The 22,646-nt window shown below is 50.3% G+C and overlaps 1 protein-coding gene and 1 long non-coding RNA gene across 10 annotated transcripts in view; one reads left to right on the forward strand and one right to left on the reverse strand.

Moving 5' to 3' along the window:
- Glis1 (GLIS family zinc finger 1) overlaps positions 1 to 22,646 on the forward strand; it is a 208,426-nt gene that overhangs the window by 149,092 nt on the left and 36,688 nt on the right. The gene's annotated exons all lie outside the window — the stretch shown is intronic.
- 4930552P06Rik lies at positions 19,308 to 21,628 on the reverse strand. Of its 2 annotated transcripts, none has more exons than XR_376514.3 (3): positions 21,228 to 21,628; positions 19,880 to 20,021; positions 19,308 to 19,740 (listed from the first exon to the last, which is right to left on the reverse strand). It is a non-coding gene; the product is annotated as an RIKEN cDNA 4930552P06 gene (long non-coding RNA). The 2 variants fall into 2 exon arrangements; XR_001784387.2 differs by having other exon boundaries at positions 21,495 to 21,622.

The raw sequence follows: 22,646 nt of genomic DNA on the forward strand, positions 1-22,646 counted from the left end.
GGCTGGTGAGCCAGGCTGGGCAATGGCCAATGCCCATGTTAACCCCAGGTTCAGATCTGTTACTCTGCTCTTTGGTCAACTGTAAGACCTTGCAAGTCACACAATCTCTCTGAGCCTGGATGAAGGGAGGCATGTCGTGAGGGTGAGGTGGAGTGGGGGCTGTGTCCTGCCACTATGAGAAGCTGGAGTACAGGAGCCCTAGTGCTCCCCAACCCAACTGCACGTGTTGATGAGAGTCCCTGGGAGCGGCAGGCTCAAGGGAACTGGAACACCAGCCAAGTGCTGTGAGCTCAGCGCTGCTCTGTGGAATATGAAAAACATTAAGGATTTAAAAAAAAAAAAAACACACACACACAACCTTCTGAATCGAATTTAAAATAACAAAAGAAAAACAGCTTTTGAATTTAATGTAAACGGAATTGAAATGATTCCCTTGTTGGAATGAGTATCAGATAAAATCAACAAGGACTCTGAGAAAGTGTCCAGACTGCCTTTTCCAAGGGATGTCACGGAGATGGCGAGCTCCTCAGTGGAGCATTAAATGGTCCTGTCTCTGTTGTGTGGCTGATGTCTGGCCAGAGCTGGCATTGCCCTCGCAGGGACGGTGTGGGACAGACCTCACCAGGGTACTATCCTGCCAAGTGGGTTCTCCCAGTGGAAGGTACTCCAGAGAAAGGATGGCTCCCCCTGAAGAGACGCCTTCCCTTCCCCAACCTCTCAGCACAGCTTTACTGCTACTCTGGGCCAGGTTTAACCAGAGCAGTAAGGGGATAGATAGGATGGGATGCAGTATGGGACGCAGCCTTCCCCAGGGTACCATGAAAGCTGGGCTCTCACAGATTCGTAGGAACTTCTCAGCTACAGACCAAGAGGAAAGGCATTGTAGGGAAAGGGATGATAATGTTTACCCTTGATGGGTGTGTGGTAGTGCTGCCTTGGGTCTTGATGCATGTACAATGTCTAGCAGCAGAGTGGAGATTCTAATTGAGCCTCAGCAATCATCAGAGTGCAGTGAGCACCTTGCACTCGACCCCAGAGTCAGCGGAGAGTCCCTGAAGGGTCCTAAGTTGGGGAGTGACATGAACTGACATGAAGAGAAGACATCAAAGCCTTTGAAGGGGACTGTCCTAATCCAGAGTCCCTTTTCTCAAGATCCTTCAGAGCAGCACAGCTGGGACTGTGTCCCAGAAGCAGGGCTTGGCTGTCAGCCAGCACTGGGCATCCTCTGGCTGCGCCCAGTTGGCTCAGCATCTGCACACAATTGGGCATTAGAGCCCAGTCCCCATTAGAAACGATGCCCAGCACATTTACCAGTGGGGAATGGAGAGACGTTTCCCATCACGTGGCTAGGTAAAGTTTGCACAACTTTCCTTTGTTTTCCACTGGCCCCCACAATAAATCTTCCTCCTCTGCCAGGATGGGGCCACGGAGATCTGTGAGTGATTAGGGCACGGCTCCACCTCCTTGCCCTGCATTCTTCCTGCATGGGTAGTGGTAGGATGTGCTGATGGATCTGCGACTATGTGGTCTTGCAAGGGTCTGGGAGGTGAGCTATGGGGAGTCAGTCTCCTGCCCTCTCTAACCATGGCAGCTCCCTTGGCGGACCTGCTGTGTTACAGACATAAGCTCCAGGGAACAGGAAGTGTGGTCAGGCTGGCCAGAGGGCTCTACAGGACTGTGCGTCTGGGTAAGACCTGAGATGGATATGAACAAGGCTAGCTGAGTGATATTTGGTGGGAACTGCCTACCAGCCCTTTGCTTTGTAGGATCCATAAGACACCAGGGCCTAGAAGTGACATTTGCACCTCCTCTGGCTGGGTTTTTGGTAGGCAGTATCTGCTTGGGAAATGTGCAGGCCATGGGTAGTGGAAACACTAAAATCTACAAGGTTACAGCCATGGCCAAGTTTCAGTTCCCCATGTCCTTTCCCAACTCTCTACGCTGTGACCCTCCCACGACCTGTAGCTACTGTCACATCAGCACTGATCCATCCAGCTATGCATCGGAGCATCTGTTGACCCACGTGGTTTGGGGGTCCATTTGGTCTGCAGCATCATTGCTGACAGACTTCGACGCTAGGAAACATGGTTAGAACTCCAGGAGTCTTTAGCGTGCCTGGGACTTTCTTAGGCTCTACACTCCCATCTCTATCTTCTCACAACCATGTCCCCTCTGGCATCCAGAACGGGGGAAGGGATTCACCCAGACCACAGCTCTCTCTCACTGCCTGGGTTTATTCCTTTGCTATTTGCAGATTTCAGAAACTGATGTCCATAGAGAGGGTTCGGCTCCCTGCAGGTCAAGGAACCATGTCCCAACATGCCTCCTAGACAGGGTTGTCTGTGGTGCCTACTATGTGCTGGGCCCCATGCTAAGGGCTCACATGCCTCACTGTCAATCCTGAAGCACACTGGCCATGTCATATGCACTGAGAAAGAAGCTTCCAGGTTTTGGCGTGTCACTAAGGGTTCCTTCCAGCCACCACGTCGCCCCAGTAGCTGATCTGAAGGTGCAGGACATGTAAAGATGACCTGCTGAGTTCAAGGCAGGAATGGCTAACATATGTTCAATAGAATCTCCTTTGTTCTGGCAATCTGGTACTCAAGGCACCGCCTGGCTGCCTCCCGGGAGACCTGTTGAGCAGTGGGTTCATGCCTCACTCCTCCTGTACCCTGGAGCAGTGTTGTGACTGATGGCCATGGGTGTCAGGCCCAGAGGAAGCTAGGTGGGTGCAAAGCCCACACAAGCGAGCTGTGCTTCTGCTGTGGGCTCTAGGAGCTACCTAACTGTTGGGACCTCAGTGTCTCTATGTGGGGCAAGGACTTTGATTAGATGAAGTTTATAGCTATTCTGCTCCTGACTCATCCATCCATCCATCTCGAATAGCACAGAGCAGGGGCACGGGGCACGTTCTCTCCCCACTTTCGCAGGCAAACTTATGTGGCTGGAGCTAGCAACTCTACCCCTTTGGAGCCTCATTTTCCCTCATTTGTAAAGTGGAAGACCTGGACTCTAGCATTTTGAGATTTTCTGGAACTCTTCAGAGACTCATAGTTACATCCCCAATGTCCTGACTTGACCTGCTGGAGGAAAGAGTGAACCATAGTGGGGGGAGCAGGCAGGGTCCTCCTGGACCCCAACCCTAGTTCTCTTCCAGCCATGCTGGCCTCTTGGCTGCTTCTCAAACATGCTGAGCTCATTAGAACCACATGCTTTCTGCATAGCTATTCCTTCTGCCCAAATGCCCCTACCCCAGTCTGACCTTTATGCATTCAAACCCCAGCTCCTATGTTCCCTCCTCCAGGAGGCCTTCCCTGACCTGTAGCCCACTCTCTGGTATCTGTATGAGTTCCTACTTCGCAGCCATTAAGCTCCGGGGAAGTTCAAGACTTTTTAAGATTTTTGTTTCTTGCTGTGTTTTCAGTGTTAGCACCAGTTCCCAGCCCATTGTAATGTGACCCACAGGTCACAACGAATGTCACCAAATTAGGGGAGAGTGGTCCAGAGGTGTTGAGGGAAGGTCTTGGGAGGGGCCCAGGTAGGGTATTAGAAGGCTTATAACATATGTGTGTGTAAGGGACTCATCAGTGCCAGATGAGCCTGAGCCGGGCCATCCAGGAAGCCCAGCACCAGCAGCATGGTAGATGCTGAGCACTTCCCAGCCTGGTTCCTTCCTTGCTCCATCTGCTGCACTAGTCCAGAATTCCTGGAGTATCAGACCCCAACAAGACCCCATCGATGGCCCCTTAACCAGCTAGGAAACTCATCCTGGTTCCCTTGATGGTGCTACAGACTGGGGAGACGTTTGCAGTGAGGTCCTTATCCAGTAGATGTCCCGTGTGCAGTCACAGCTGCATCTGGTCACTGAACCACAGAGCCTGGCTTCATGGCCAAGGCCATAGCTGGGGTCCAATTCAGCATTAATTCACAACACAAAGATTCGTGCAGCCTTGGGATGTAGCAGGGGACACAGTGACACTACCTACAGCTGCCATTGTGAAGAGTGGGAAGGAGCCAGCTGTGCACTAGTCCAGAATTTTCTTCAGAGTGTGCCATCTTCTGAGAGCAGAAGCCTGCCGCCGCCTGTGATTCCGTGGCAAATCGTTTGACCTTGGCGGCAGTCCACTTTACGGATGGGAAAAACTAAGGCTGGAGCGCAGTCCCTGGCCTTACCCTGCTCTGGTTACCTGTGTCAGGAGGTTCTCTGTAGAGTGTGAGATGGAAGTCTCCTTTCTCTTGTGTTTACCCTGGAGGCCTAGGAGGCAGCCATTCCTCAATGACAGTCACCTGGGACTACTGGTGGCCTTGGAGCTGATCTCAGCACTTAATCTGCACCCAAGAGGTTTGGCTGAAATGAGAATTGGCACCATAAGCAAGCCCTAGGCTTCTTCCTTGTTGCCTCCTACCTTCAGGAGGGTGGCCTTCTCACAGGAAAGGAAGGGGACCAGAGGTGGGGGTATGGGATCTGGGGGGTGAAGGTGTACTTTGGTCTGAGAAAGGACAAGAATCTAGGCTGCATATAGGAGCAGACAGACTGTAAGGAGCCCTGTCCCTGTGGGCAGGAGTTGGCATGGCCCAGAGTCTAGGTAAGTCCTAGGCCAGAGGTTCTCAACCTGTGGCTCGTGGCCCCTTGAGGTCACCTATCAGTTGTCCTGTATAACATAACTGCATGTCAGATATTTATGCATATCATATTACTGCATATCATACCAGTAGCAAAATTACAGTTATGAAGTGGCAATGAAGTAATTTGATGGTTGAGGGGCCACCACAACACGAGGAACTGTACTAAAGGGCCACACACAGCATTAGGAAGGTTGACAGCCACTGCCCTAGACACTTACAGTGGCGTTGGCTGGGCTACCATCTTGTTCCTGGCTCAGTTTACCTGTCTGCGCTGTAGAAATGATAAAGCCAGCCTGTCTGCCTGGGGTTGTTTACCTACCCTCCCGAAGATTCATCCTGAGACGATTGTTCACCTCTCCATCAGGACACTTGGATAGTGGAGCAGGAAGTGGCTGAAGTTGCAGGCATCACACAGCTACCAGTGGAGAGGCCCAGGGCAGGCCAGGTTTCTGCCACATGTCTGCTGGGGTGAAGAGATGATTCCCCAGCCAGCTCTGCCCTCACCACTGCCTCTCAGTGAGTACTGAGGAAGGCAGGTGTGGTCCCCAGAGCAGGGGGCTCCGGGCTCCAATCAGCTCCAATCGGTAGGAACAGTAGAGCTGCCGGGCGCCCGCAGTCAACACCTCCGTAGGAAGCCTGCTGCTTGCTCCCGGAAAGCACCAGCCCTTTAATTGTCTCCACATTGAGAACCAAGAGTGTCTGCCCTGATGAGTAGCTGGTGAAATCAACCAGGGACCCCCTCCCACAGCCCACGGGGCAGGCGGTGGTTCGGCCTTGCAGAGCTGAGCTGTTGGAGGTGGTTGCTAGGATCCAAATTAGATGCACCTGGCTGGGGGCCTCACTTCCTCCATAAATTCATGATCAGTGGAGAGAGAAGCATGGGTGCAGCCTTGGGCCTCAGGTGAGCCGGGAAGGTGGGACTTGGAAATGTGCATTTCCTATTGGTGAAATGGGAAAACTGAGCCAGACCTCGGGTCTTTAAAAAAGTTGGCATAGAGATGAATGGAAAGGCTGGGTGTGTGGGAGTCCCATCCTCACTGGCCTCCCAGGGAGGCAGGGGGAGCACCACAGAGTCCACTCTGATGGTCTAGCCTGTTCTACTCTAGATCATTCTCTTTCTTAGCAGTGAGTTTTTTTCTTGTCTTTGTAGCTTTTGCAAGAGAGGATCTACATGCAGATACATTGTCACCTGATTAGAGAATGTATGTGGACAATCTAAGCTTGTTTAGTTAACTGGAGTGAACCCTAGGGTTTTTTTTGTCTATTTGGGGGTTTTGTTTGTTTGTTTTTTATTTTGAAGGTTTCTTGTAGCCAAAGCAGAGAGGGCACCTTGTTGACTTGCAGAGTCCCTTTTGTCTAGGAAAGGCGACCAGCAGCTTGTGTGTTAAGGCTGTCCCCCGCCCTCCCCGATTCTGCCCCACTGTGAGGGCTTGTGGGAGCTGATGTGGTTTCCTAAGAAGTCACTCGACCTTGTGTTCCATAAGTTACTCTGCTTGGCCTTTGAGAGAAGCCAAGCGAGTGTGAGTTGTGGAGGTGAGGAGGAGGCACAGTGCTAGGAGATTTCCGCAGCAAACAGCCTCTCTGCAGGCTCCAAGGCTCAGGCTGTGACTTGGGGCTGACAGAGCCACTTTTCAAGGAGTGTGGAGCCTGGTGCACTCCGTGGATCTTAAGAGGAGACACTACGATTGGCCTGGCTGAGCTAGGTCATCAGAAAGCACCAAAGAACCGGTGAGAGGCACCCAGGAAGAGGCAAGTGCGTGGTCCAAGTCTAAAGGGTAGTTGCTTCAGCCAGGCCTGGCAAAGGAGGGGAGCCACTGCCTGCTGGGGAAAGCCTCCTCTGGCTGTATGGGGCCCATGTACCCATGGGTGTTCTTGGCGACTCTTACAGTCTGCGGGCCCTGGGCCTACAAGCGGGAAACCTACATTAGGTTCTCCGGAGCTAATTATCGCATGCCCATAGCCACCTGTAGTCTGTGATGCTGAGGTCTTGGTGCCCTAGGGGTCACCCTGGCAGGGTGTTCCATCTACCGGGCTCCTCGGATCCAGGCTCCTGGAGGAGGCATCACTCTAAGCAACAGTCTGGAGTATTTGGTGTGGGGCACACTTGCCATTCAAGGATGCACGGGGATCTGAGAGGGAGCACGGAGAGGTAGGGACCTGGAGGCGCTGAGTTCCGCCTGAGTTCCTTGAGCAGGTGGATGGATGCCCACGCAGTGACCAGACTGCTTGGGTGGAAGAAGACGGGCACAAGCTGGAGCCCTTGGCCCAATGCTGGCCCAGACTGTGTGTAGTCCTGTGTGTATGTGCACATGTGTGCAGCAGACCACTTGCCCTCCGCAGCAAGCATCCACAGGAACGGGCAGAGGTATGTGGGGATTTGCTCAGAGAGGAGGGGTTACAACGGGTCAGCAGCTGGGAGCTGGAAGACAGACCATAATACTCATCTAGCTGGGTAAGGATGGAGGCAAGGCCAGAGAGGCCCCGTGAATGGAGAGGTGGCCTGCCTACCGACTTCCTCAGTATATGCATGTGGCAGAGACTGCCAGGACATTTGACGTGGGTCTTCTACCTCATCGGCTAGGAACAATTTCCTTTTGTGGATGAGAAAGATGGAGGCACAGAGAAGTTAAGTCACCCAGGAATACACGGCTGGCACTACAGCTCAGATCCAATCTCGAAGGAAAGTGTGAATCTGGGCGGGGCTGTGTGAGGGAAGTGGAGTGGAGATGGCTTAGGGCAAGAGGCTTTACTAGGAGGTCTCGCAGCCAGCTGGCCCGAGATGGGGAGGAAGACCAGACTGGAGAACAGACCCTTGCTGAGGGTAGCATGGGCGTGAGGGCTCAGGGCAGAGCTCCAGAGACTAGCGAGGAGCACTGAGGGGCTTCTGCAGGGGTGGGGGTGTCTGAGGTGGGACGCCAGGCACATCGGGCTCTCCTGTGAGAATGCCATGGCGTCCCAGGTGCAGGGCGAGCAGTGTGATGCTTGTGCTCTTTTGGGCTGTGTATGTGTGCTGCATGAGGCTGCACCTCTGTCTTCACTAAGGTGATTCACTACCAATGAGTTGAGCACCTCCCCTTAGGATAGACTGTCCCCACTTCCGCTCACGTGGAGCCCTGCTTCCCAGTGGTCTTACTGGTCCTAGGGATTCTGGGTGTCTTCTGCCAGTTCGTGACGTACAGTTCGACTTCCCTGATTGCATTTGTCCTCCAGATGAGCTCTTCGCTTTAAAGAATTATCATCCTTCCTCTTGTGGTGTGCTTTGTGACTGTTGCAAGAACTCTTTACCTGAATCTGTCAACAAATTGTCTCGGGTTGTTAGGGATTCATTTTTAAATTTTGCTCCCACTTTTTGAGTTTCAGATAGGTAGAAATCCAGTTTCCACCTGGTCATCCAGTCATTTGAGGGTTTGCTCAATGATTTATCCATCCCCCACATCCTGGTGACAGTCAGTTTCACCCCGGCACATACATACCAGGCTTCTCTGTATTTATGGGGCTGTTTCTAAGGCTTTGGTTGCACCAGTTGGGTTTTCTACCCTACACAAGCTACCACATCACCTTTTTGTCTCTTGGCATTGACTTTACAGAGTTTTAAATTTTAGTGAACTCCACCTTGTGAAACTATTTCCTGTCCATCACCAAACCTAAAGCCTAAAGCTGGTCTCCTCTGCTGTCGTCTAGGGGTTGCATAGTTTTCTGCTTTGTATTTAGACCCATGATCCATTTCTAGTTTTTCAAGCTAATTTTTGTGGCTAATGTAAGGTCTATTCTAGATATTTATTTATCTATTTTATTTTGTATATGGATGTCCAGTTGTAGCACATTTGTTGAGATTACTGTCTACACTGTGTTTCTTTTGCTTCTCTAGCTATATTTGTGTGAATTCGTTTCTGGACTCTTTAGTCTGTTCCACTGATCCACTTGTCTGTTGTTTTGCCCGTACCAAACTGCTTTGCTTAATGTAGCGTCATAATGACATTATAGTAAGAGTTAAAGTGTAGTAGTGTCAGTGTGCTGAGGTTGCTGTGTTCCTTCAGTATTGTGCTAGCTACCCTCCCTGTGTCTTTACCTCTCCTGATAAACTGCAGAATCAATTCATCAACATCCACAGAGTAGGGCCGAGCAGTAGCTCGGTGATAGAGCCTGTGTGTGTGTGTGTGTGTGTGTGCGTGCGTGCATGCGCGCATGCATTCGTGCACACCAGTGGGGGAGCGCATTGTGTGTGGGGGGTGCTCCGTGGTATTTTGACTAGAAGGACATTGAATCTAAAGTCAGATTGGGAAGAACTGCCATCTTTTTGTTTTGTTTTGTTTTTGTTTTTTGAGACAGGGTTTCTCTGTATGGCCCTGGCTGTCCTGGAACTCACTCTGTAGACCAGGCTGGCCTCAAACTCAGAAATCCGCCTGCCTCTGCCTCCCAAGTGCTGGGATTAAAGGCGTGCGCCACCACACCCAACTAAGAACTGCCATCTTGATAGCAGTCTTATCCATGAACATGGGATGTTTCCCCCTTTCCTCTTCGTCAGTTGCTTTTATTTGTTGTTTTCCTCCCGTAGATCGCACGCACGGGAATGCTCCTTCCCTTACGACAGTGTCACTGGCTGATAAACTTTTGTTAAAGTTGAGAAATTATAAATTGAATCTTACTAGTTTGGGGACTTTCTCTAGGCTTATGCCCAACTGCTTCATTTTTAAGGAGTGTCGGGTTTTAAATTTCAGAATTCATTGTTCATTCCTAGTGTCTAGGAACATATAGCTTTTTGTACATTAACCTTGTATCTTACAATTGCTGTGATTTGCTTATGCCAGCAGTTGTGTTTTGTTTCTAGTTTTTACACACACTTCCGTGTCAGCTGTGAATGGCCTCACTTCTTCCCCAGTCTGGGTACATTTTCTTTCCTTTCCTTGTCTTGTTATCCAAGGCTTCAGTACAGTGTTAAGAGGGATGTCTAGAGCCTCAATCCAGGACATTCTTTTTATTCCTTATTTTTCTTAAGAACATTGAGTGGCATCAACTCTTAGACTGATTAGTACACATCCAGAATATTTACATATATAGTATGTGTATTGCTTAATTTTCAAATGTGGAATTAAAGTTGCAGACTTTGCTGTTAACCCTAAGAGCAAAGCCACTGGGTTATAATGTGCTGTCCCTTCTACAGTCACCACTAGTGATGTCACCACGAGTGATGTCTGCTGTGTTCTGATTTCTCACACATGGCTCCTCTGTTCTGATATCAGGGTTTTAAGTGGTCTTGCAGAATGAGTTGAGGGGTATATCTTTTATATTACTGGAAGCATTTATGTAAGACTAGAATGACACTGTCTTTGGACATTTGTTAAAACTTGCCTATAAAACTGTCTTCATTTGATGTTATCTTTGTGATATTTTAAGCTACTGCTTCAATTACGTTAATTGGCATGGAACCATTAAGACCTCTATTTCCTTTGAAGTCATTTCCCGCCTTCAGGAATTTGTTGATTTTGTGTATGTTTTCAAATTCATGGCCATGAATCAGTCACATCTTGCTTTTTCGTCTTGGGTTTTGTTTTGTGGTACTGAGTACTGAACCTAGGGCTTTGCACGTGCTGGACAAGTAGTTTCCCATTGAGCTATAACCCCAGCCCTTTCTTGCCTTCTATTTTGAAACAAGTTCTCTCTAGGTTGCCCAAGCTGGCTCAATTTAGCACCCACCTGACTCAGCCTCCTGAGTAGCTGGGATGACAGGCATTGCCAGGTTTCAATCAGTGTTCTCCTCCTCCTCCTCCTCCTCCTCCTCCTCCTCCTCCTCCTCCTGCTCCTCCTCCTCCTTCGTGTGTGTGTGTGTGTGTGTGTGTGTGTGTGTGTGTGTGTGTGTCCCATATGTGTGTGTACTATGTGGCCAGAAAAGGGCATTGGATCCCCTAGAGTTGGAGTCACAGACGGTTGTGAGCCACCTCTCCAGCTCCGGCTCTTACCGTTGAAACCTCTGCTGGATTTGTAATGACAGTGCTCTCCTTGCTAGCATTGTTCATGTGCGTGCCTTCTCCCTGTCTTCTTGCTCCTTTCCCAGAGGTTTCTCTCACTTCCTGGTCTTTTCAAGAACGAGTTCCTGACTTCTTTGTCTCTGTTGTCTCTGTTTAGACCACATGAGCTTTTGCATTTATCTTTATTATCTCCTTCCTTTCCTGTCTACAGTGAGTCTCCTAGGACTTCAGTTCCAGCTTCCTTCTTCTCCTGGTGGAACAGTCCTGTACAGCGCACCCCTCCCCTCTGGCACCCCCGTCCCTGTCCTCAGAACCCTGGTGCGGCTCTGGCCTCACTGCTCAGCCCCAGATGAATATCACTGTACTCGTTCTGATACTTTGGCTGAGGCAGGAAGTCTTTCATTTTCCAAACATAGGGACATTTCCCCCCTTTTATTGCCTTCTAATTAAATTCCACTATAATTGAAGAGCATTATTTACACGGTCTGACCCTTAGACCTAATATATGGCAGGTTTTTGTAAATGTTGCTGTGTGCTTGAGGGAAAATGTGCACACTTGGTTTTTATTCCATAGAAAGTCTTCTCGTAGTGTCCAAATTGGCAACTTTATTCACTTCTTTTTGCTTAACATATTAGAAATGGAAAGAAGCGTGCTCTCTTCCCCCGTGGTGGTAACCTGCGTTTCCATCCGTGTGGCTGGCTTTCATTGCTGCACCGTTTGGCCTCTAGAAGTATAAAGCTTTTTATCATTAGAAAACGGATCTAGTAAAGTTTTTTTCCCCCTGCAAGCTCTACAGGGTCAGATACTATCGTGGCTGCACCAGCCTGTGGATGGTGTGTGCCTGGGACATCTTTGCTACCCTTTCACTTTATCCGTTTTACATTCTTGGCTTTTAGGTACGATCAGTGGAATTGGCAGGTGGGGATTATTTCATTGTGTTGTTCTTTAGTCAGGTCTCTTTCAATTAGCGTGTGGCCTTTTCAGTGCTGTGGTGACCAATGCATTTGGGCATGTTTCCCTTTTTATTGTTGGTAGTTGTTGTTTAAGGCTGGGCAAGAAGTCAGCAATCCTCTGCCTCAAACTCCCAAATGCTGAGATTACAGGACTGCACCACCACAGCTGGGTCCATGTTTCTGATTTTTTTTTAAGATTTTATTTATTTATTATATATAAGTACACTGTAGCTGTCTTCAGACGCGCCAGAAGAGGGCGTCAGATCTCATTACGGGTGGTTGTGAGCCACCGTGTGGTTGCTGGGATTTGAACTCAGGACCTTCGGAAGAACAGTCAGTGCTCTTACCCGCTGAGCCACCTCACCAGCCCCTGTTTTTTTGTTTTTTGTTTTTTAAAGATTTATTTTTGTATATGAGTACCCTGTCACTCTCTTCTGACACACCAGAAGAAGGCACCAGATCATGTTACAAATTATTGTGAGCTACCTGTATGTGGTTGCTGGGAATTGAACTCAGGATCTCTAGAAGAACAGACTTACATTTTTGCCTTCTGCTTTTTCGGTGCCCCCATTTTTTTCCCTGAGTTTCTGTTAATTGGTTTATTTTTCTGAATTAAGAACAACTATTCGCCCCGCCTCCCGCCTGGAGTCTTGGAAGTTATATACTCAAGTTCTTTTGTTGGTGATTAGCTTCAGATTTTATCAGACATTCTTGACCTAAAAGAGCAGACAGTGAGTGAGCGCTCTGCCTGTGTCTGTAGCTGCATGCAAGCTTCAGGCCACTGCTGGCCACCCGGTCCCTACCGTCCCTGTGTGCCAGCTATTGCGGGGGCTGAAGGGCTCTGACCCTGGCCTTTGCAACTGCCACATGTTCCGAGCGCTGTTGTTTCATGGCAGAGGCGCCGAGCTCTGCCCAGCAAGTGTAGATTCAGCTGCACACCCCCACATCTTACGCAGCTCACACCTTCCTTCCGGGATCGGTTTCCAGCTTCCTGGTACCTTTGCTTGATTGGCAGTTCTTTTTCTCAGTACTCTGACTACATTATTCCCTTAAACCTGGCTTCTGTCTTGGCGATGAGCATGGTCTCGAGGTTGTACTGTGCAGCCTTTCTGGCCTTTGCTCTTATGTGCTTCAACATTTTGGTCCTCTCAAGTCTCTGTACGTTCGCAGCTCTGGTTGGTACACACTCTCTGTGGCCCTCAGCTTTTCTTCCACACCATCTTCCCTCCTGAGGCTCTGACTAGAGGCGTGCCCTCTCAGCCTGGCGTCTAGCCCTCTGGTTGGAATTCAGCTCCTCCTCCTGGGTCAGTGCTGTCTAAGCTACTGTTTACCTAATTTAAGTCACGAAGACACTTTTAATTAAAATTTTTATTTTTAATTCTGAACTTTTCTAATACTGCTGGTTGGTTTTGCCAGCCCCTCGGTATAAGGTCATGTTTAAACTTTTACTTGTGGCAGAGAGTGCACAGCTGATTCTTGGCTGTGGATGTCTTGGCTGAATGGTGTGTCAGTCACTTCCCACCCCGCCCCCTTTTCGAGACAGGGTCTCTCAGTGACCCTGGAGCTTGCTGACTCAGCAGACTGACTGGTCAGCAACCTCAGAAGCCGTCTTGTCTCTGCCTCCCCAATACTGGGATTGCAATGTGACCACCGTACCCACTTTTTCTGTAGAGAGCCGAGGATGGATATCAGGTCCTTGCTTCTGTGGCAAGCACTATGCAGACTAAGCTTTCTCCTCAGGCTCTTCCCACGTCTTGTGGTTCAGTCTTTAAACAGTTCCACACACTGAAACCCACGCTAGGCGACGTCTGACCTTGAGGCTCATTTCCCACCGGGGTTCTCCCATCTGCCTGCCTTCTTGTGTTTATCATCTTCAGTCGTGAGATGGTATAGCATGCCTTTGTCTTGTAAAGGGGCACAGTGGTTCTTCCTTATCCACACGGTGTTGGTTCCAGGACCTCCCACAGATCACAAAATCTGCAGATGCTCAAGTCCCTTATGTGGAATGCTGCAGTGTTTGCTTGTAATGTGTGCCCAGCCTTCAGCTACTTTAAATCATCTCTAGATTCCTCCTTACATCTCATCTATCCCGCACCGTAACTGCTGTGTGCAAATGGCTGTTTTGCTGTCTGCATGGAGAATAATGACCAGAAAAAACAGAACATGTTCAGTACGGATGGAGTTTGGGACTTAGGGGACACTTTTCATCCTTGGATGCTTGACCGTACGCAGGAAGCATTTGAGGGTAGCAGAGGCCAACCATAGTGTTAAATGTTTCTGCAAAACACTGAGAACCCGGTAGTCAGCCACTTCAGAGCCCGACTGTGTCTCCTGTGCAGGCCGAGGTAAAGATGGAGCTGAACCCCAGAACCACCTGCGACCTGCTGCCAACTCCTGTCATCAGGCAATTCACAGCCAGGCTTTAGGCTGCAACTTTCTGGTTGGTTTCTTCCCAGTCTCTCAGAACGTCCTGTAGCCAGCATAGTAAAACAGTCCACAGTTCTGCACGGTTTGGTTGTGTTACGGCAGAATGGCCCAAAACCCATACCCCAGGCCCTGGGGTAAAGTGATCCGCAGTGACTGCAGCTACCCCAGACGCTGTAGAATGGATCTCAGAAGTTAGTAGGAGGCAGAGCATGAAGAAGCGCCTTTTAAAAAACGACCGCGTGCGTTGCTGTTCTGAGTGTTTGCCATGCATTATCACCCCAAGCCCCCTCGCAGATCCAGGCCTGTCAGCACCCGCATCTCACCGTAAGAACAGCAGAGAAGGCCCACCTTCAGCACAGTGTCACGGTAGGTTGCTGTTGGAAGAGGAGGAGGAGTTGCCACCATATCATCTGGCCAGGGAGCAAGGCTGCGTCCTTGTTGAGGGACAGTATGGTGCAGTATGGAGTGCTGGCTGTGACTCAGATAGGCAAGGGATGCGGCTCTCACAGACCTTTTTCAGGGTGACCCTGAGTCAGTACAGCTTGTGGCCTGGCCTGCAGGTACCTCATCCCCTGGCCTCTTAGGAGCAAGCTTGGGGTGGGTGCAGGGATGTTTTTGCTCACGTAGGAGTCCCTATGAAGGTGTGACCCCTGTTGTTTCATTTATGTGATTCCCCTGCTCTGGTATGTCCCCCTGTCCTTTTGTGTCCCATCTTCATGCAGACCCTTTGACACCTGCTTCCTGTCACCTCTGAGGACCGTCTCTGACCTTTCTCGCTGGTTCTCTGTCACTCACTAGGGCCTGTGCCCCAGCAAGTGTTTACCATGTCACCATTTGGTCCGCAGCACAGCCTGTGCGTCTTTGTGGCATGGGGTCACCCCGCTTCTGCCTGCTCACCTGCGCTCTGCTCACACAAGGCTGACCACTGGCCACTCACATGCTCTCGTGTTGCATGAATCATCTTTCTTCCGTGGGCAGATTCTTGGTTAGTTACAAAGGTCTCTGTAACTCTTGTCTGCTTCCCGCTCTTGTTTTTGTGTGACAGGGAAAGGGCCTTGAGACTTGACTCCCCCCCCTCCCCGGGGTTTAAACCCTGCCCTCACCACTTGCTATTGTGTGGACATGACTTCTGTGAGCTTTACCACTGCAGTAGGAAGAGGTGGACCATCCTCCTAGGGGTGTAGAGAGAAGTGCATGGAGAGGGGATGCCCTCCAGCCTCCCTGCCCCCCTCCACTGCTGGCATCTTCCCCCCAACCCAAACAGGCTGGCTCTCCAGGCTTAAGCTGTACTGGCGTCACATCGTATGATGCCACTCTGTGGGGAACTGCTGAGCCCTCTGACTCCCTTCAGCCTCAGCCAAGCCTGGCGTGTTCTGAGACTTCCCCGAGTGTGCCCCTTGCCGGGCCCATTGCTGTGGTGTTCGCCTGACGAGGAGGCAGCTGCCAGCCCACTGTTTACCTTGGGCGCAGGGGCTCCTCTCTGGCAATGTTTCCAGCCACAGAGCGAGGGCAGATTTATGGACTGGGTTACACAGAAATTATTTAAGGCCCTGGTCGGCCAACAATAATGTAAAGACACACAGTGCCTGTTTGGAGACAGATTGCAGTGCCGGTGCCCACACTGCGGTCTGATTTACAGCATAGGCTGACGATCCAATTAGCAGGCACAGCAGGCTTTGAGCTGAGACCATCGCCTTCCAGGATTATGTAGACTTTCCAGGTCCCAGCTATGATGAAATTATAGCTGGAGGCTTGTAAAGTCATGCATGGCTTGTAAATGCAGTGTAGTCTTAACTGCCCTCCTGCTCAGCTTACCTGCAAGGCCCAGGTCTAGATGGTTGTTCAGAAATCCTGGGAGATTATTGCAGATAGACCTGGCTCCCTCTGACTTACTGTGTGACCTTGTATAAGTGCCTAACCTCTCTGAGCCCAATTTTCTTTTCTTTTCTTTTCTTTTCTTTTCTTTTCTTTTCTTTTCTTTCTCTTCTCTTCTCTTCTCTTCTCTTCTTCTTTTCTTTTCTTTTCTTTTCTTTTCTTTTGTTTGTTTGGTTTTTCGAGACAGGGTTTCTCTGTATAGCCCTGGCTGTCCTGGAACTCACTCTGTAGACCAGGCTGGCCTCGAACTCAGAAATCTGCCTGCCTCTGCATCCCAAGTGCTGGGATTAAAGGTGTGCCCCACCACTGCCTGGCCCAATCTTCTCATCTACAACTTGACTAATAGGGCCAAGCGAGACTTAAAAAGAGTGACAGAAACTTGTGAAACCAAAGAGACCAGATGAAGATTGTAGAGAACTCAGCTGCATCCCTAGCGTGCATACCATAATGGAGTGTGTGTTCAAGATCTTAAAAAGAACAAATATCCCATGGCGTCCTCTCTGGTTATCTGCCTAGGGGCAAGACAGAGGAACATGGGGGTACTGAAGACTAAAATACTGCCCACAGTTCTTCAGATAGCAGGGCCTGTGGTCCTGCATGGTCTATGTTAGTCCAGGACTCATCAGCTACTTTCATCTACTTACTTCTGAGGAGCCCTCTAAGCAGATGTAGTCAGGGTCTTCCTAAAGCAGCTGCTTCATGCACGACCACCCCTGTGCCTGGAGCACCCTGGACACATGTTGTTTGCAGATTCATGCTGAAGGCCTGGTAGAGCTGTTGTGTTGCCTGTGCCCTAAGGGAATCCAAGTGTCAACCTCACCAGCAGCCTGCCCCAGCCTGTCACATATGCCCCATCCCCCACACCCCCTCCCTACCCAGAATCCCTCTCACTGAGTCACAAGGACTGAGACCTAATGACCTTGGGAGGGAGACATATGTCCATTGAATGTATGTATGGGTTTCCCTGGTCAAACCTGCCTACAGAAGACTTTTATCTTTGTAAGCTGGGAGTGGGTTCATACCTGCAGCCCTCGATGTAGAAAGCCTAGAAACTTAGCTGGGACCCCAGGGACAAGTCAGCACCCACCCAGGTTCTAGGCACAGCTGGCTTTTCTTTGCTCTGCTTTGCTGTGTGCTGCAAACCCCTGGCTCCTCCGTAGATTCTTCTCGAGTCTGAATTATGGAGGTGGTCCCTGCCCGCAGTGAAGCCCTGCGATTCAGAGGTTCTGTGGTGCTGTGTGCAAACTGAGTTGCTTGGGATATTTTTAGGAGAGTCCAGAAGGCCTCTCTGCTTGAGCAGTCAGGGAAGTCTCCCCAGAGGAGAAAGCACTTGTTCTCCACCTTGAAGGATGAGGGGTTATGGGCTGGAGGAGGAGGAGCAGGAAGTCTTTTCCAGGGGAGAGGGCACTGTGACCAAAGGGGTAGGTGTGTGCATGTGTTTGTGCATGTCAATGAATGCAGTTGTGCATATAAAATATCTACAGTGTAGATTGTGTGGGTGGGTGTGAGTGTGTGTAAATGTACACACATGTCAGTACATGTGTGTACAGTCATGTCAGAAATGTGTATGATGGGATGGATGCATGGCTGTAGATGGTGAGACAGGCGGATCTGGGGAAGAGTAAGAGCCAAAAGCACGGATCTTTGCCCCAGTCTACACTACAGGTGTCATAAGAGCCAAAAGCATGGATCTCTGCCCCAGTCTACACTACAGGTGTCATAAGAGCCAAAAGCATGGATCTCTGCCCCAGTCTACACTACAGGTGTCATAAGAGCCAAAAGCATGGATCTCTGCCCCAGTCTACACTACAGGTGTCATAAGAGCCAAAAGCATGGATCTCTGCCCCAGTCTACACTACAGGTGTCATAAGAGCCAAAAGCATGGATCTCTGCCCCAGTCTACACTACGGTGTCATGCTTTGACCCAAAGGACAGAGGAAGCCAGACTCTGGTGGCCCGGCTGGAGCAAGGCAAGGCCAGCAGTGGGCAGTCACGGGGGACCAGGGGCTTAACTAGCAGCTGAGGGGAGTGAGAGCCCTTCTGACTCAGAGTGGAAAAACTCAGGCCAGCGCTAAGGCTGAACAAATGCCAAGGAAGGATTGTGGCCTGAGGACTTTTGGATTGACAGTCTCTCTCCATGTGTGACAAGCCAGCAGTTCCCAGTGCCTACCCATTCTGTGTCAGGTCAGCCTCTGAGAAAGACTGGACACAGCCAATAAAGGCATGACCCCAGCCCTCAAGAGAGTGTGAACCCAAAACGATGGGGGTCTATACAAAATGTTGGAGGCCAGCAAAACCTCCTACACTTTATTATTTCTGAGAAACCCCGAGGTTCTATGGAACATTCTAAGCCCTTCTAGCTCTGGTCTGATTCTTAACTTCTTACCCCTATCAATTGGGGATTTATATCTTTCCTTCCTCATTTCAGTTTCTAGGACAGGCCTGGGACTGCTGTGTGCTGTCCAGATATCCCAACCCTCAGGCTGTAGGGCACTGTGAAGCCCCAGAACTGGCTGGAGCCTGGACACATGTGGCAGGTTAAAAAGCACTGGCCATATCTTAGAAGGCTATACATATTCTGAGACAGAAGAGTAAAGAAACACAGTCTGATGGTGCCCCACCCCCATGCCTACACCCATGAGAACATATGACTCAACTCATGGGGGAAGATGGGCACCCATTCATTTATTCACTCACTCACTCATTCATTCATTCACACACCCTTTGATGATCGCCCTTTGAGTCAAGCCCCTGTGGGCTCTATGACACAAGTGGAATGTTCGCCTTGATCTTGACAGTGTAGTGGGAAAGCCAGACAGGAGAACAAGGCACATGGGCAAGTGAGGAACTAGTTGTAATCTGTTAGGTGTGGATACAGTATGACCCAGGAGTATTATTGTCTTCAGGAATGGCAAGGATGAGATTAGAAAGGTCAGGAGGGTCCAGGCTGAGTTCATACACACGGAAGACCTAGTGTTTAGTGTGGAAATCATGATGGGTTACAAATAGAGGCCTCTCCAAGCTAAGCTCACTTCGACTGTACTCTGCCCCTCTCTGACCAGGATCTTTGACTGTCCCCTGTCCTTCCCAGGCTAAGATCACTTTGCTGTCGTCTCCCTTCCGTGTCCTTTGACTCTCACCTATGCATCCAGGGCATAAGCTGTGACTTGGTCCAGCCATTCTCTTGCTCATCACACACATTTGACAGTGAGTTCTCTAAGCCCAGCAGACATGGCCTGCAGCAGCCTATGGCAGCCACCAGCCCCTCCAGCTCATCCCTCATCCTCCAGGGCCTGGTCCTGAGCTCCTGAGTAGCTCTGTCCCTCTTTGATTAGGGGCTGTCCTAATGACATTTGATTGGCAGTAACTGGAGTCCACGTCAGCTCAGGCGGAGGCTATTTCTGTGTTCTCTTTGTTCTGCTAACAATGACTTCAGAAGGGCATATGGAATGGATAAGGGGCTATGTAGAAGACAGAACCCTTCAAGACGCTAGAGATAATTAGACAGGAACTATTTAGCTATTTTAACGTGCTTCATTTATAAAAAAGACATATTTACCTAATCTGTCAGATTTTGCAGGAAGTGAATTAGAAAAAATAGTCTGAAAAGTAATTGGAGTGAAAAGATATTTTATGGTAGCTGCTTCATGCTCTAAGTACTATGTGACTGTTTCAAGGCCCCCGTGATGGGCCCCGAGAGCCAGATCCACACTTCCCAAGCGACCCTGAACATCATGCTGGTGCCTAGAACCTCAGAGGCATCTAAGCTTCATCTTGTCGTCTCTCTTGCCTGTCCCAGTGTTGAAAGCCATCTCTGCCCCTCTCTCTGGATTCAGCTTCCAATCCAAGTGGCACAGAAGAGTTGCACAATGCTGTGCCTCGGTTTCTCAATCTGTAAAGTGCAGATGATAAGCACACTGGAGTGATTGGATCCTAGGGACTGGGTGATATAGCATCCATGCTGTCTGGGACCTTCAAGCCCATAGAGACTGAGTAGATACACTTTGTTACCAGACCCAGTCCATAAGAACCTTGTGGGGATGGAGGGCTCTCCTGGTGCTGTTCACGTCTCCCGTGCAGCCCTAGCCAAGCATGAGGCTGCTGACAGAAGGTCTCGGTGGCACTGTCCGTGAGAGGAGGCTGCCCGTGGTCGATGCTTCCCTTCTTCCCAACCTGGAGGGAAACCTTTTCTGCTCAATGCCATTTCTATGTGCTGGCTTCCCACTGGTCACTCTTGGCACGTTCCACAGAGACTCTTTCCAGGCCTCTCCAGAGGCCAAAGGACAAGACCCCAGCTCCAGAGTATGGTCAGGGCTGTGTCACATGCTCTCACACACACAGCAGAGAGCCTTTGGTTCATAGGTGTTCTATACTCCGTGTTTAGAAAGCTCCATGACCTGTGTCCACTGCAGGCTTTCCAAAGCTCTGCCCAAGGGGACAGCAGCCTCATGGCAGAAACAGAGCCTGGTTAGAGATTGTAGGAGCTGAGCAAGCCAGAGACCCCCCCTCAGCTAGCACCTCGCTCTAGAGAGAGAGAGAGAGAGAGGGAGGGAGGGAAGGAAGGAGGGAGGGAGAGAGAGAGAGAGAGAGAGAGAGAGAGAGAGAGAGAGAGAGAGAGAGAAAGAGACTTGGTCACCAGTCCTTAGATGTGAAGTAGATAGAAATCTTTCTGGAACATTCTGGCCTCAGGATCCCTGAGCTTAGAAGAGCTGGTAGGGAGCCTGGAGGTGGTGGCACACGCCTTTAATCCCAGCACTCGGGAGGCAGAAGCGGGTGGATTTCTGAGTTTGAGGCTAGTCTGGTCTACAGAATGAGTTCCAGGATAGCCAGCGCTATTCAGAGAAACCCTGTCTCGAAACACGCCTCCCCCCACCCCACCCCACCCCCCAAAAAGAAAAGAAAAGCAGGTAGAGTCACCCAAGTGTGCTCAGAGATAGTTTTAGACATCCAGAGAGTGGCTAGGCCACTCCCTGCTTTTGTGGCCTTCAATGCTATACTGAGAAAGCATCATCGCCATATCTCTGAGGCTATGATAGGACCTGGGAAGGCAGTGTGTTCTCCTTCAAGGTGGCATCCCCAGGTCCAGAGGACCTACGGGCAGGTTGGTGGGCCTGTGTTGCTGCCTCTGCAATATAACCCCAACCCATCCCTACCCACACCCTTCCCCTAGAGTCCCTGATACCCACAGACTCAAACCCAGACCCTTCATTGATACTAACAACTTAGTTAGCCCTGTGGTAACAGATTTGCATTGAATCCAAGCTCTTCCTCATAGTTCCAATGTTACTTTAGCCATGTCAGTTGTCATCTCTGAAGTCCAATCTCTTTTTGTAAGCTAATGTGTATGTATGTGTGTAAGTAGCCAGGAACCTGCCTAACCTAGTGTTCACTCCTCCGGTATCCACACATTGCCCTGCAGGGCTGAGGTGGGATCTTCTGGACACCTTGAAGAAAGAACTTGGTTCCAAGTCTTGTTCATCTCACAGTTCATCATTTGACCCAGATGGCTGACAGCTCGCCCAGACTAGTAGTGGTTAGTCTGGCTTTCTCTGTACCTGGAGGCGCCCCTGACAGGGAAGGGGGAGGGAGGCTCGCTGGAGCCAGCTGGGACTCTTCCTTGTCCACTCTGACCCAGCACTCACTCACCTTCTGCCACATTTGGGCTGGGACCTTTGAAGTGACTGTTCCCCTAATTAGATAGAGTTCTAGAACTCTGGAGCCTACCATGGTGGGGGTGGGGCGGGGCGGCAAGGTGTCTCTTTTCACTCCCAGCCACCTCCCTGACAAAGGTCATCTTAGTTTGTCACATCACAAGGCCAGCGGTTTTCCTAATCATATTACCCTGTCTGACCTTGTCTGCTCGCTGAATTGGTGTCTGTGTGGCCTCACTAGTTAGTGTGTGACCTGTAGAGGGCAGAGGGCACATGTGTGCCATTTCCCATGCTGTCCATCAGCTGGGGAAATGCCCTGTACCTTAAGACACTTTACAGGTGTATAGTGAATGTGTGTGGGCACATGAGGGCACAGCATCCAAGAACTATGTGAACTGCAGCTGGTGTGTGTGTGTGTGTGTGTGTGTGTGTGTGTGTGTGTGTCCGTCCCTGGAGCAGATTCCCGTCTCCTGGGAAATCTGAGGGAAGTAGCCCAGACCGAGAGACGGTGCCTTCTAAGTACACCTGCCCAGGTACAGGGTGGTGCTATCCTGCTCTTCCACCAGGGCCACCCAGAGCTGTGGGGTGGGTCATGGGGTTTGAGGAAAGGCCAGGAAGGCTGGCAACCCCACAGCTAGCTAGTAATTGCTTGCAGCTTAGACTCCGTAGGCCAAGGTTGTTGTTCTGTGTTTTTAAAAGCCAGGTAAAAGAAATCTGTGTCGGTAGCCTCTTGCCTGCTCAACTCCCATCCAAGGTTGAATGATAAAAATAGAACTAGGAAGCCTCACAAGGGGCCGCCTCCTGTGTGGCTGCGGCTGGGTAGAGGGCCGGACCGAGCAGGGTGGGGGTGGGAGGCTCTTAGGCCATGGGAATGTTTGCTTTGCTTCCCCCAAGAACTGGCTGTGGCCATGTAAATCACCCGGAGGAGATCTAGAGGGTCCCAAATGCATCTGTTGGTTTTCATAAAGAAAGAAAGACAAAGACAACAATCTTTGTGGTCTGCATAAAGTATTTTAATCATTAATGAACAAGAAAGAGCAAACCCCTGGAGCAGGCAGGAATTTGAGGGGGAACTGGTGAGGGCTGCCCATCCCCCTGCCACCTGGGCCCCCTCTGTGCAGAGCAGGGGAAGGCCTAGAAGCAGCAG

Source organism: Mus musculus, chromosome 4, assembly GCF_000001635.26.
Source record: "Mus musculus strain C57BL/6J chromosome 4, GRCm38.p6 C57BL/6J".
In the NCBI taxonomy this organism is placed as follows: Eukaryota; Metazoa; Chordata; class Mammalia; order Rodentia; family Muridae; genus Mus; species Mus musculus.